The sequence below is a fragment of the Saccopteryx bilineata genome, chromosome 3 (assembly GCF_036850765.1).
Source record: "Saccopteryx bilineata isolate mSacBil1 chromosome 3, mSacBil1_pri_phased_curated, whole genome shotgun sequence".
NCBI classification, from domain to species: domain Eukaryota; kingdom Metazoa; phylum Chordata; class Mammalia; order Chiroptera; family Emballonuridae; genus Saccopteryx; species Saccopteryx bilineata.
Window position 1 is genome coordinate 51,505,995 of NC_089492.1, and position 14,267 is coordinate 51,520,261.

The following is a 14,267-nucleotide window of genomic DNA, read 5'->3' on the forward strand; positions in this document are numbered from 1 at the left end:
CCTGGCCTGAGTGTGCCCTGTACTTTTTGGTGAGTGGCCCCAAGCTCGACACCAATTCACAACTTGGCTTTATCTGGTCACTTATCCAGTCTACTGACACAATGGTCTTGTTACTGGTCCTTTGTTTCCAGTCTCTCTTCTACTCCAACTTTCCTTGATCAAAAACCTTTGTAGGAATTTCCTTTTCTGTTCTTCTTGGCATTAAAAGCCCAACAAAGTCAAGATATAATTTATCTTTCCACCCTTATTTTAAACTACACACCCACATGGCTATCCAGCTAGAACTGTTTATTAAATTCCATTGTCAAGCTGGAAATTTCTATGCCCGCTTCACTTTCTTTAGTTCCTCTGTCTGCTCTCACCTCCCTCCAGCTTCCACCCCACCCACCAAGGCTTTTACTGAAACATTTCTAAAAATTCTTTATCAGAATTAACATTTGGCTCAATTATAGTACATCACACCTTTGTAGGGTGGGTCATTATATCTTCCAGTGGATGTTGTCAACGTAAAAAAATTCCAACTTGTAAAAATTGTTTTAGTTTATTTGAGCCAAACTGCCTGTGGTGGTGCAGTGGATAAAGCATCAACCTGGAAAACTGAGGTCGCCAGTTTAAAACCCTGGGTTGTTTTGGTCAAGGCACATATGGGAGTTGATGCTTCCTGCTCCTCCACCCTTTTCTTTCTCTCCATTTCTCTCTCTTCATCTTTCTCCTTTCTAAAATAAATAAATAAAATCTTCAATATTTGAACCAAACTGGCAACAATTGCCAGGGAGTAGAGTCTTGACAAATTGAGAAAATGCTCTGAAAAATGGTGGTTTTACCACTTAGTTTATACATTAGAATCAAAGGGGAAGACATAAGGAGTTTACATGAAATTGGTTTGTGATAGATTAGGGAGGTGATAGAAAGCAAAATGAGGGAATCTCTGGAATTAGATAAAAATTGAAAATGTGAATGTTGTTGAAACTTTTTATATATACAGAAACAAGACAGTTAACAGTGAGGAGGAAGGAAGCCTCCCTTCTCTTGTGAAAAGGAAGAAACTATAAGAATACAAGGGAAAGGAGTCAGCAGGGATAACTGAGTCAGCTAGTTGTAAATTAACTACATCCCATAGTTCTCTAAATGGTTGCTTGAAGCCTCTTGCAACATAAAGCAAGAAAAGCAGAATCTGTATGTAGCTATGACCAGTGATCTGGAAACCTCTTCCTCCTTGCAGACCCCACCAAAACACCCGCTCCCTTCTCCATGAGTCTTGGGAACCTTAAACAAAGGAATCATGTGTCCATTGCTTGGATACTGTAAAGGTATATAACCTGTAAGAAAATCTAATTTGGGGAGCTCTTGTTTTGGTGCTACTAACTTCCTGTGCTCCACCAGCTACTAATAAATTCTCCTTTGTCTATTTAAGTTGTCTGAGCATCTTCTGACAGCCTCCAACAGGTGTTGCTTCCTATAACAACAATTTGTTATTTACATAACAATAACAATGAGGGGGTCTATTGGCTCCTGCTCTGGTGGAATGTTTGGCCTAACTGAAAAAAAAAGATGACCCTTACATTCCAAAGGCATGTTATCAGGTACATTACCATAGATGCAAAAGACAACATGCAAGCTTGAGTAAAAGTAAGCATTGACCTTTGTTGAGAGAAAGAGTGCCTTTCTAAGACATGACTACCCATCATAAACTGCTTTTAGCTAGAAAGGTTTAATTTAGACCAAGGGTAGTCAACCTTTTTATACCTACTGCCCACTTTTCTATCTCTGTTAGTAGTAAAATTTTCTAACCGCCCACCGGTTCCACAGTAATGGTGATTTATAAAGTAGGGAAGTAACTTTATTTTATAAAATTTATAAAGCAGAGTTACAGCAAGTTAAAGCATATAATAATAATTACTTACCAAGTACTTTATGTCAGATTTTTGCTAATTTTGGCAGAATAAATCTTTATAAAACAACTTACTATAGTTAAATCTATCTTTTTATTTATACTTTGGTTGCTCTGCTACCGCCCACCGTGAAAGCTGGATCGCCTACTAGTGGGCGGTAGGGACCAGGTTGACTACCACTGATTTAGACCATCCTGAGTGTTTACTTTAGATCTCTGAGTTTGCAAGCCCATTGTGCAGGTTTTCCCTGAGCTTGACAGATTTAGTTTATGGCTCCATCTTTATTAAGAAAAAGAAATTTTTTCTCTCTCTTTTTTTTCCTCTACAATGTCTATGTTCTTGAGCATAGAGATCATCTCTCACTCCTCTCTTTCTCATATGTCATACCACATTAAACAGAAAACATGCACAGTAAACATACATTTAATGAAAATAAATAATGTTCTATAATAGGAAAAGTAGATTCACTAATTTTGTTATCAGTAGACATAAAGAACACCGGCAAACCAAAGAAAGTGAGTTTGAAAGACCTATAATTAGCCTGGAATTCTCCTCTGAGCTCATGTTTTATGTATTTCTTTTTTTATTTAAAACAAGAACAACTTACATCCACACCAGTCTGCTTGTTGTTGGCCTGTGAAGATGGCAGGTTTAAAGGTGAGGTGAGATTTTCAAGCAAAAAAAAAGCATTAATTATACCCCAGAGGGGGTTGTTATTTCTGAGGTTTGTCATTAACAGCACTTCTCCTCTGCCTGAGATGGCAAAGGGCAGGTCCAGCACAGTGCCTGCCCAAAAGGAAGTCCCTAGTGTATTGCAAGTCCCTTCCTTTTCCCTACTTGTTCTTACTATTTCCCATATTTTTTTATCCTTTGAGATTATTTTTCCCTTACTTCTATGTTATAACTCAACTTAATTAGCCAGATTTATACTAAAGAAAAAATGCTGACATTATTTTTTACACTTATAAAAACTAAGGTCTTACTATACTAATTATGAACAATAATAATCTCTTGTGTATGCAAGATATATATATATAAATTCATTTTGGTATTTTACTGATGTATTTTTATGCCAAGCAAATCCAAATTTTGACAAATTATGAAATGTTTTTCTTACAAGCTGACTTATATTTGTACTTTCTTATAACAAACCATGAGAAACTATTTTCTTATAAAGTGGAATATTCAAATTTTATCTAATATTGTTACTCAAATATGTGTTTTTTTGAGTACTGACTGCTCTGTCAGTCTGGTTAAGGACTAATTTTCTAGGTCCAGAGATAGAACTACATACAAGTTATTTTTACTCTAAATATAAGTTTTGTACTAAGACACAAATTCATAAAGTATAATTAAGTATAATAAGCCTTTATACCACCTCTTGTTACAAATCCTCATTCCACCACTGGAGGCAGGAAGATAAAGTGATTGTTCTGAATGTCTGTTGGTCTCCAAAAAAACCCAGCTTCCATTAACTTGTCAAAAGGAAGATACTGCCAAAGAGCAACAGGACCAGCACTAGCCTGAGTGTGCTTTGCTCTGTTAAGTCTGGCCACAGGAACCCTTTCTATCTCAAAGGAGTCTATATCTGACTCATCTCTAAAGTTGAGAGTGGACTGTTTAGACCCAAATACTCATCCAACCCTTTATGAATGTATAGCTAAAATCAATTACATTCAGATGTTCAAATATTTCAAATAGAGGTACATAAATTTAAACTATGTGTTATCATCCAGTTGCATCAGCTATCTTTATATTTAAGGACTTTGAACTTGAAATAATTTTAGAAATGCTTTGATGATGAAAGAGCAAGTCTTATTACCAGATAGAGACAACACATCAACACATTCTGAGAGCCCAACAGTTGTCCTGTGACTCTCATCAACACTGAGGTTTCTGAGTAGTCAAAATACAATGGAATGGAACTTCATGAAGTCAGTGGTTGTTGGTCAAATAAGTTTATAAATATGATGTATATGTTTGCTCACTTATACAGTGTGTCTGTAAAGTCATGGTGCACTTTTGACCGGTCACAGGAAATCAACAAAAGACGATAGAAATGTGAAATCTGCGCCAAATAAAAGGAAAACTCTCCCCGTTTCATACCTATTTAGTGCAGTTTGATGTGGGCTCATGCACAGATTTTTTATGGCTCCTTATGTAGCTATCCTATATAGCCTCTACAGATTCATCACTGACCGATGACCTACCAGAACTAGGTTTCTTCACCAAACTGCCGGTTTCCTTCAACTGCTTATCCCACCAAATAATGTTATTCCTATGTGGTGGCGCTTTGTTATAAACGTGCCAATATTCACATTGCACTTTGGTCACAGATTCGAATTTAGCGAGCCACAGAACACACTGAACTTTCCTCTATACCATCCACATCTCGACTGGCATGGCCGTGGGCTGCTCCGCTATATACACGGTGTTACATCATCATTTGAGCATGCGCACATGCTGCCACATATCCTACAGAAACTGGGAGGATTTTCCTTTTATTTGGTGCAGATTTCACATTTCTATCATCTTTTGTTGCTTTCCTGTGACTGGTCAAAAGTGCACCATGACTTTACGGACACACTGTATATATGCAATAGAATACTCCTCAGCCTTAAGAAATGGTTATATATTGCCATTTATGACAACATGGATGGGTCTTGAAACATTATGTTAAGTGAAATAAATAAATTAGAAAAAGCTAACAACTATATGATTTCACACATAGGCAAGGTGTAAAACTGAGACTGATGACTTGGCATAAGCTTCTAGAAAGCAATCTGGTTCCAGAAATCCAGAAGCTGATAGTGGATCCACCTCCAGAAATGAACCTGAAATAAAGAGAAGGGCACCTAACTCACTCCCAAGCATGCAGAGAGCACATGACATCACCTGGGACACTTTGAAGCATCTAACCACGCATGCTGAAAAAGTTTTACAAAATACAGGCATGCTTGTGACCTGTAAAAACCTGTTTCTTTTTATGCTTGCCCTTTAGCTTCTACTGCAACCACTGCCACCCATTAACAAGCCAGTCATCACTGAACCACCTGACCATCTTACTCTCTGTTAATCTTTACTACAACAAAAAATGAGGATATGTGGGAACATGCTGTTAAAGCATACAGAGTTAGGATCCCAATTAGAGACAGCGAGGCACCCTACACTGAAAGCCTTGAACAGACTAGAGTTCAAGGGCATCTCTGACCCCATACTGAAAACAGTGCATGCTGGAAACAGCAGAACAGCAGGATAAGATTTAGCAACAAAAAATGTTTAGGCTCTGAGAACAGAAATTAGGAGTCAGCATGTTTCTTGTCCTTCACTTCAGCCCTGAGAACTTTTTTGTTTCCTTGAGTTATTTTTACTTGCTAATAAATATCTTAGTAAGGCACTGGGGACGGGGCTTTAGTCCTTCAATCTACTGACCAGGAATGTTGCCTCTCCTCAGCTTCTAGGTGCATTTCATCTGGTCTCCACATAATTTTGGTCACCATGACAGTGGTGGCCCATGTGAGAAACGGGAACCAAATGACAGGTTTGCTACTTTGAGTAGTCATTGTCACCATGACAAAGTTAATTTGTGATATTTTTTTATTTTATTAATGTCGGCATTTCTCAATATAAACCTTCCTCTTAGAACAGCTTCTTCTGCATCTCATAAGCTTTGGTATGTTGTTTCTATTTTTACTTGTTTGGAGAGTTCTTTTGGTTTGTTTGTTTGCTTTAAATTTCTTCTTTTACCTATTGGTTGTTCAGGAGTGTGCTATTAATTTCCACATATTTATGAATTCTCCAGTTTTCTCCTGTTATTGATTTGTAGTTTCATATGATTATCAAAAAATATATACTTGGTATGACTTCAATCTTCTTACATGTGCTAATGTTTGTGTTGTGACTTAATGTATTATCTATTTGTTTTGGAGAATATTTCTTGTGCATTTGAAAAAAATGTGTATTCTGTTGCTGTTGGGTGCAGTGTTTCTTACATGTCTGATAAGTCCATCTGACCTAAAGTATTATTCAAGTCCAGTGTTTTCTTATTGGTTTCTGCCTAGATAATCTATGCAAGGTTGACAGGAGGGTGCTGAAGTCTCATATTATTATTGCATTGTTGTCTATTTCTTCTTTCAGCTCTGCTAGTGTTTGCTTAATACATTTGATTGCTTTAATGATGGATGTATCTTTATTTACAATTGTTATATTGTCTTGATAAATTGACTCCTTGATCATTTTATAATGACCTTCTTTGTCTCTTTATACACTTTTTACTTAAAGTCTATTTAGTCTGATATAATTATAGCTAATCTGTCTCTTTTCTATTTGCATAGAACATCTTTTTCTATTGCTTCAGTTAGAACCATGTTTTGTTTTGTTTTTATAAATAAATTTTTATTAATTTTAACGGGGTGACATCAATAAACCAGGGTACATATATTCAAAGAAAACATGTCCAGGTTATCTTGTCATTCAATTATGTTGCTTACCTGTCACCCAAATCAGATTGTCCTCCGTCACCTTTTATCTAGTTTTCTTTGTGCCCCTCCCACTCCCCCACCCCCTCTCCCTCCTTCCCCCACCTCCATATCCACCACACTCCCATCCATGTCTCTTAATCTTGTCCTTATGTCCCACCAATGTATGGAATCCTGCAGTTCCCATTTTTTTCCGACCCACCCACCTCACTCCGTACAATGTTATCAAGATCCCACCATTTTGTTGTAAATGATCCGATGTCATCATTTCTTATGGCTGAACAGTACACCACGGTGTACATGTGCCACATCCTCTCCATCCAGTCTTCTATTTTTTTTTACAGTGATTAAAGCCTTTAAGCAAACTCTTGGCCAATACAGCAAGAATCCATAAAAGAGTAGTGTCCTTAACATGTTCACCAAGTTCAAGTTGGCCCCAACACCATTCCAGATCCCTGCAAATGCAACCCAACCCCAGTTCAGTCCGTTAGGAGCTGTCACAAGGAGCAGGAGTCCAGGAAAAGTCTGCATGGCACTGGAATTGTCACAATTCTATACTTTGCAGCTCATATCCAAGTCCCAATGACCGCTGCTTCTAGCTGGTAATGATTTAGGTAGACTGGAAAAGCCATCTGCAGCATGTGTGGAGATGGAGCTTCTGTACTCCTCTGCCTGGAGAGATGAGACCAGATTGCTTTTCCCTGGATCCAGTTTGCTAATATTTTTTTGAGAATTTTAGCATCTAAATTCATCAGGGATATTGGCCTATAGTTTTTTTTCTTTGTGTTGTCTTTGCCTGGCTTTGGGATCAGAATTATGCTCACCTCATAAAAGGAGTTTGGAAGTCTTCCTTCCTCTTGAATTTTTTGAAATAGCTTGGAAAGGATAGGAGTTAGTTCTTCTTTGAGTATTTGGTAGAATTCACTTGTGAAGCTATCAGGCCCAGGACTTTTATTTGGGGGGGGGAGTTTTTTGATGACTGTTTCGATCTCATTTGTTGTAATTGGTCTGTTTAGATTTTCTGATTCTTCCAGATTAATTTTTGGAAGATTATATGTTTCAAGGAATTTGTCCATTTCATCTAGGTTGTCTAGTTTTTTGGCATACAGTTTTTCATAGTATTTTCTTACAATATTTAGTATTTCTGTTGTGTCAGTTGTTTTTTTTCCACTCTCTTTTCTGATTTTATTTATTTGAGTCCTTTCTCTTTTTTTCTTGGTGAGTCTGGTTAAAAGTTCATTGATCTTGTTTACCTTTTCAAAGAACCAGCTCCTGGTTTCATTGATCCTCTGTATTGTTTTTTTAGCCTCTATGTCATTTATTTCTGCTCTATTTTTTATTATTTCCTTCCTTCTACTAGCTCTGGGGTTTACTTGCTGTTTTTTTTTCTAGTTCTTTTAGATGTAGGGTTAAGTTGTTTATTTGAGCTTTATCTAGCTTCTTGAGGTATGCCTGTAAGGCTATAAACTTCCCTCTCAGGACTGCTTTTGCTGTGTCTCATAAATTTTGAGTTGATGTATGCTCATTATCGTTTGTTTCTAGAAATTTTTTAATTTCTTTGTTGATCTCATTTTTTACCGATTCGTTATTTAATAACATGCTATTTAGTTTCCAAATATTATGTTTTGTTTTGTTTTTCTTTTTTTCAGAGACATAGAGAGAGTCAGAGAGATGGATAGATAGGGACAGCCAGACAGAAATGGAAAGAGATGAGAAGCATCAATCATTAGTTTTTCATTTTGACACCTTAATTGTTCATTGATTGCGTTCTCATATGTGCCTTGACCATGGGACCTCAGCAGACTGAGTAACCCCTTGCTCAAGCCAGTGACCTTGGGTCCAAGCTGGTGAGCCTTGCTTAAACCAGATGAGCCTGCACTCAAGCTGGCAACCTTGGGGTCTCAAATCTGGGTCCTTCTCATCCCAGTCCGATGCTCTATCCACTGCGCCACAGCCTGGTTAGGCTGGAATCATGTATTTTTTTTAAAGCTGAAGTTAATTAAACTATATGCTTGTAGGAAGCATATAGTTAAATCTTGTTTTTTTCAATTCACTCAGTCACTGTATGACTTTTTTTTTTTCATTTTTCCGAAGCTGGAAATGGGGAGGCAGTCAGACAGACTCCCGCATGTGCCCGACCGGGATCCACCTGGCATGCCTACCAGGGGGCGATGCTTTGCCCCTCTGGGGCGTCGCTCTGTTGCATCCAGAGCCATTCTAGCGCCTGAGGCAGAGGCCACAGAGCCATCCCCAGCGCCCGGGCCATCTTTGCTCCAGTGGAGCCTCGCTGCGGGAGGGGAAGAGAGAGACAGAGAGGAAGGAGGGGGGAAGGGTGGAGAAGCAGATGGGCGCTTCTCCTGTGTGCCCTGGCTGGGAATCGAACCCGGGACTCCTGCAGGGCTGACACTCTATCGCTTAGCCAACCGGCCAGGGCCCACTGTATGACTTTTGATTAGAGTTTATACATTTACATTTAAAGTAATTATTGATAGGTGAGAACTTATTAATGATATCTGGTTTTCTTTGTAGCTGTTTTGTGGTTTTTTTTTTTTTGTTTCTATCTTCAACTTTCATTGTCCTTCATTATAAATTTATGATTTTTTATGATGGTATGCTTTGCTTCTCTTCCCTTTGAGTTTATCTACTGTAAGTTTTTGCCATGCATTTACTTTGCAGATTATGGAGATAACAGTCTATTTTAAACTGATAATGACTTAATTTCAATCATGTATAAAATACTACACTTTCACCCTTCCTCTCAGCTATTTATGTTTCATTTTTTTTTTTTAGAATTTTTAAGATTTTATTTCTTTATTCATTGATTTTAAAGAGGAGAGAGAGCGAAAGTGAGGGTGAGAGAGAGAGAGAGAGAGAGAGAGAGAGAAGGGGGAGGAGCAGGAAGCATCAACTCCCATATGTGCCTTGACCAGGGAAGCCAGGATTTTGAACCAGCGACCCCAGCGTTCCAGGTCAACCATTTACCTGTTGCGCCACCACAGGTCAGGCAAGCTATTTATGTTTTTGATATCATAATTTACCTCTGTTTATACCAGGGTTAGTCAACCTTTTTTATACCTAACGTCCACTTTTGTATCTCTGTTAATAGTAAAATTTTCTAACTGCCCACTGGTTCCACAGTAATGGTGATTTATAAAGTAGGGAAGTAACTTTACTTTATAAAATTTATAAAGTAGAGTTATAGCAAGTTAAAGCATATAATAATAATTACTTACTATTTTATGTCAAATTTTTACTAAATTTGGCAGAATAAATCTTTATAAAACAACTTAGTATAGTTAAATCTATCTTTTTATTTATACTTTGGTTGCTCTGCTACCACCCACCATGAAAGCTGGATTGCCTACTAGTGGGCGGTACCCAGGTTGACTACTATTGTTATACTGTGTGTACATTAGTAAATTATTGTACTTTAAATGTTTATACTAAAGTTAAGTAATTAAAGCACCATTATATTACATTATTAGAATATTCTGAATTTACCTTTCATCTATCTATCTATCTATCTATCTATCATCTATCTATCTATCTGCCTATCACCGATCTATCTATCATCTACCACCTTTATCATTATGTTTTAAATTATCATATAATTTTATATTCCTTTTAGCATCCTTTTATTTCATTTAAAAAATTCCTTTGGCATTTTACACAAGGCAAGTCTAGAGGTAATGAACTCTTTCAGAAGCTCTTTAAGTTTAAGAACATTTTTAGCAGTTATTTTTTTCCAGTTATTTGAATATACAGTGTGTCCGTAAAGTCATGGTGCACTTTTGACTGGTCACAGGAAAGCAACAAAAGACGATAGAAATGTGAAATCTACACCAAATAAAAGGAAAACTTTCCCAGTTTCATACCTATTCAGTGCAGTGCGTTGTGGGCTTATGCACAGATTTTTTAGGTCTCCTGAGGTAGCTGTCCCGTATAGCCTCTACAGACTTGTCACTGACTGATGGCTTACCAAAACAGAGTTTCTCCACCAAACTGCCGGTTCCTTCAATTGCTTATCCCACCGAGTAATGTTATTCCTATGTGGTGGTGCTTCATTATAAACACGTCGATACTCATGCACTATGATCAACGGATTCAAATTTAGTGATCCACAGAACACACTGAACTTTCCTCTCTACCATCCACATCTCGACTGGCATGGCCGTGGGCTGCTCTGCTGTATACGTGGTGTTATGTCACCATCTGCGCATGCGCACATGCTGCCACATCATCCTACAAAAACTGGGAGGGTTTTCCTTTTATTTGGTGCAGATTTCACATTTCTATTATCTTTTGTTTCTTTCCTGTGGCCGGTCAAATGTGCACCATGACTTTACGGACACATTGTATTGTCTCACTCTCTGGATCTTCAAATTTTCTGCTAAGAAATATGCTGATAACTTTTTGGGGGTTTTCCTTATATGTCACATTTTTTTCTCTTACTGCTTTTAAATTTTTCTCTTTTTCTTTGATTTTAGAGAATTTTAATATAATGTGTCTTGAAAAAGATTATTTTGGTTTGGATGTTCAGGTGACCTATTACCTTCATAAATATGAATGTCCAGATGGCTCCCTAAATTTGAGAGGTTCTGAGTCATTATTTTTTTAAATAAACTCTCTATTCTTTTCTCTCTCTTCTCCTTCTAAGACTCTAAAAATGTTAGATTATTTCTGTTAAAAATATCTCATAATTCATATAATACTTCTTTATTCTTTTGCATTCTTTTTTTTCTTTTTCTCCTCTGACCTGATGATATCAACTAAGTTGTCTTCTAGTTCATTAATTGTTTCTTCACTCAGTCAAATCTGCTGTTAAAGTTTTCTATTCAATTCTTCATTTCAGTCACTGTGTTCTTTAACTTTAAGGTTTCTGAGTTCTGTTTATTTTTAATGGTTTCTATTTCTTTGTTGAACTTCTAATTTTGTTCATGAATTGTTTTCCTATCTTTATTTAGTTATCTGTCTGTGTCTTCTTCTAGTTCATTGAATTCTTTTTTTTTCTTTTTCTCTTTTTAGCAGAGAGTGTGAACACAGTCTCCCACTACCACAAATTATGCAGTAGAGTTTACCACATTTGGGGAAATCACAGGGGTCATTAAACCCTGAGTGCAATGCATAAGCCTCACCCTGGGAAAACCACCTTTGTGACCATGGTTTCTTCCCTGCCAGGTTAATATTGCTGAGCTTTATTATATTTTTTCTGAGTTCTTTGTCAAACAGTCCATGGATCTCCACCTCTTTAGGGTCAGTCCCTGGAGCTTTACTAGTTTCCTTTGGTTTGAAAAAAATAATAGGATCATGTTTCCTTGATTACTCATGATTCGTTCAACCTTAGGTTGATGTCTGCACATAAGTAAGAACCTCTTCCATTTTTTATAGACTAGCTCTGGCAGATTAAGTACTTTATTAGTTGGCCTGTTTAGAATTCTGTATGCTGGTGTCTGGGGGTAGATTTACTGCTGGAGTCATTGGGGAGAAGGTCTGGTGCCTGGGTCAATAAGTGGGCAGGCTTGATATTTGAATATATGAGACTCACTCTGCTGCTTAAATTCATTGGAGCAGGCCTGATGCTTGTGTCTAAAGAGTGAGCCTAGAACCTAGGTCTTTATTAGTGGACTTGTATACTAGGTCCACAGAATCCAATTAAGCTCTAGAAACTATTAAGTTAGGACAGGCATCTGGTTCCATAAGACCATATTGGGGATGCTTTGAAAGGCTGGTTTTATGGGTGTCAGCCTACAGATTGGGACCTTGGGAACCAGGTTGGACTTGGGAAAGCTTAAAGTCTGAGGCTTCAGGAGTCAGCCTATAACCTGAGGCTCTAGGGGTCAGCCTGAAAGTTTGGTCCATGAGAGTTGTCTTTAATGCTTGGCCATGGAAGATAGCTTGGTAATGGGTTGGGTTGAGTGTTTGAGTTTGTGGAGGCTGTCTGAACTTTAAGTTCATAGTGGCTGGCTTGGTTTAAGAATGGAGTATGGGCCTTCTGCTGGGGTTGTTTGAAAGCCTTGGCCTGAGTTAGTTGGCTTGATTGGATCCAACCAAGATTATCAATCATGGATGATCACCTAGATCAGGGGTCCCCAAACTATGGCCCGCGGGCCGCATGTGGCCCCCTGAGGCCATTTATCCGGCCCCCGCTGCACTTCTGGAAGGGGCACCTCTTTCATTGGTGGTCAGTGAGAGGAACATAGTTCCCATTGAAATACTGATCAGTTTGTTGATTTAAATTTACTTGTTCTTTATTTTAAATATTGTATTTGTTCCCGTTTTGTTTTTTTTTACTTTAAAATAAGATATGTGCAGTGTGCATAGGGATTTGTTCATAGTTTTTTTTTTTTTATAGTACGGCCCTCCAACAGTCTGAGGGACAGTGAACTGGCCCCCTGTGTAAAAAGTTTGGGGACCCTTGACCTAGATCCTGGTGCCATGTGAGCTGGCTTGTACTAGGGTGGTCCAGAAGTCTGGGTTTACAGTAGTCTGTCAGTAATCTGGTGCCACAAGAGCTGCCTGGGGAAATGGGAGCTATCTGGGGCTGTTGGAGCCTACTGGATCTCAGGTTAGACTCGGAGCCTGGGTTTAGAAGGGTCTTCTAGGAAGCTATATATATATTTGCAGTGCCTTAGTTGTTCATTGATTGCATTGTCATATGTGCCTTGAATGGGGGGCTCCAGCTGAGCCAGTGACCCCTTGCTTAAGCCAGTGACCTTGGGTTTCAAACCAGTGACCTTTGGGCTCAAACCAGCAACCATGGGGCCATGCCTATGATCCCATGCTGAAGCCAGCAGCCCTGTTCTCAAGCTTGTGAGCCTGTGCTCAAACCAGATGAGCCCACACTCAAGCCAGTAACCTCAGTGTTTCAAACCTGTGTCCTCAGTGTCCCAGAACAATGCTCTATCCATTGCGCCATTGCTTGGTCAGAAGGATCTTTTCTTATTTTTCTGCTTCATTTAGGTGTTATAATCCTTTACTTGAAATCCTTGGATTTTGTGAATATATTTTATGTGCAGATAGGTATTTAAGTTGATGTTTTTGAGAAGGAAATATGTTCTAGAACTTTCTATAGAAGCTACCACTTTTCTGATGGAACAGCCCTGATATTTCAAATGCATTATTGAAGGTAGCGATTTGGTCATAAAATATGCCAATTTACCATAAGGATTATTTTGAACTGAAAGCAATTGAAAAGAAGAAAATACAAGAAAGGTTTTCTAAATATTTTTGTTTTCCTAAAAAGAGGACATAAATTTACAAAGATTTTTTTTCTCTTCCCCCACACCATCAGAAAGAACCAAGGTTAATCTAAAAACACTAGACCCTATCAATCTGGAGAATCACCAGAGGAATCTACATAAAAAACTTTACAACTAGTCTTCATCTTTGCTCTTAGAAAAATAAAACTGCTTTTCTTTGTCAATTCATTTTTTTTTTATTCAGTGAGAGGAAGGGAGCAGAGACAGACTCCCACATGCACCCCAACTGGTATCCACTTGGCAAGCCCACTAGTGGGCAAAGCTCTGCTCATTTAGAGCACTGCTCCATTGCTCAGAAGCCAAGCTCTTCTTAGTGCCTGAGGCAGAGGCCATGGAACCATCCTCAGCACCTGGAGCCAACTTGCTCCGATTTAGCCATTGCTGCAGGAGGAGAAGAGAGGGAGTAAAAGAAAGGAGAGAGGGAGGGGTGGAGAAGCAGATAGGCATTTTCCCTGTGGGCCCTGACCAGAAATCAAACCCCGGACATCCATATGCTGGGCTGACACTCTACAACTGAGCTAACTGGCCAGGACCGTGCTGTCAATTCTTTACAAACTCTGATGGTTAAAGGGAAGATTAATTTTCTTCATCTATATTACACTCCTATTATGGGTTAACTTGGTGATATAATGTTATTT

The 14,267-nt window shown here is 38.3% G+C and overlaps 1 non-coding gene across 1 annotated transcript; it reads right to left on the reverse strand.

The window, feature by feature from the left end:
- Positions 1–11,392: 11,392 nt before the first annotated feature.
- On the reverse strand, positions 11,393–11,556 carry LOC136332483 (U1 spliceosomal RNA). Its single transcript, XR_010730739.1, has one exon. It is a non-coding gene; the product is annotated as a U1 spliceosomal RNA (small nuclear RNA).
- Between the last annotated feature and the right edge of the window lie 2,711 nt (positions 11,557–14,267).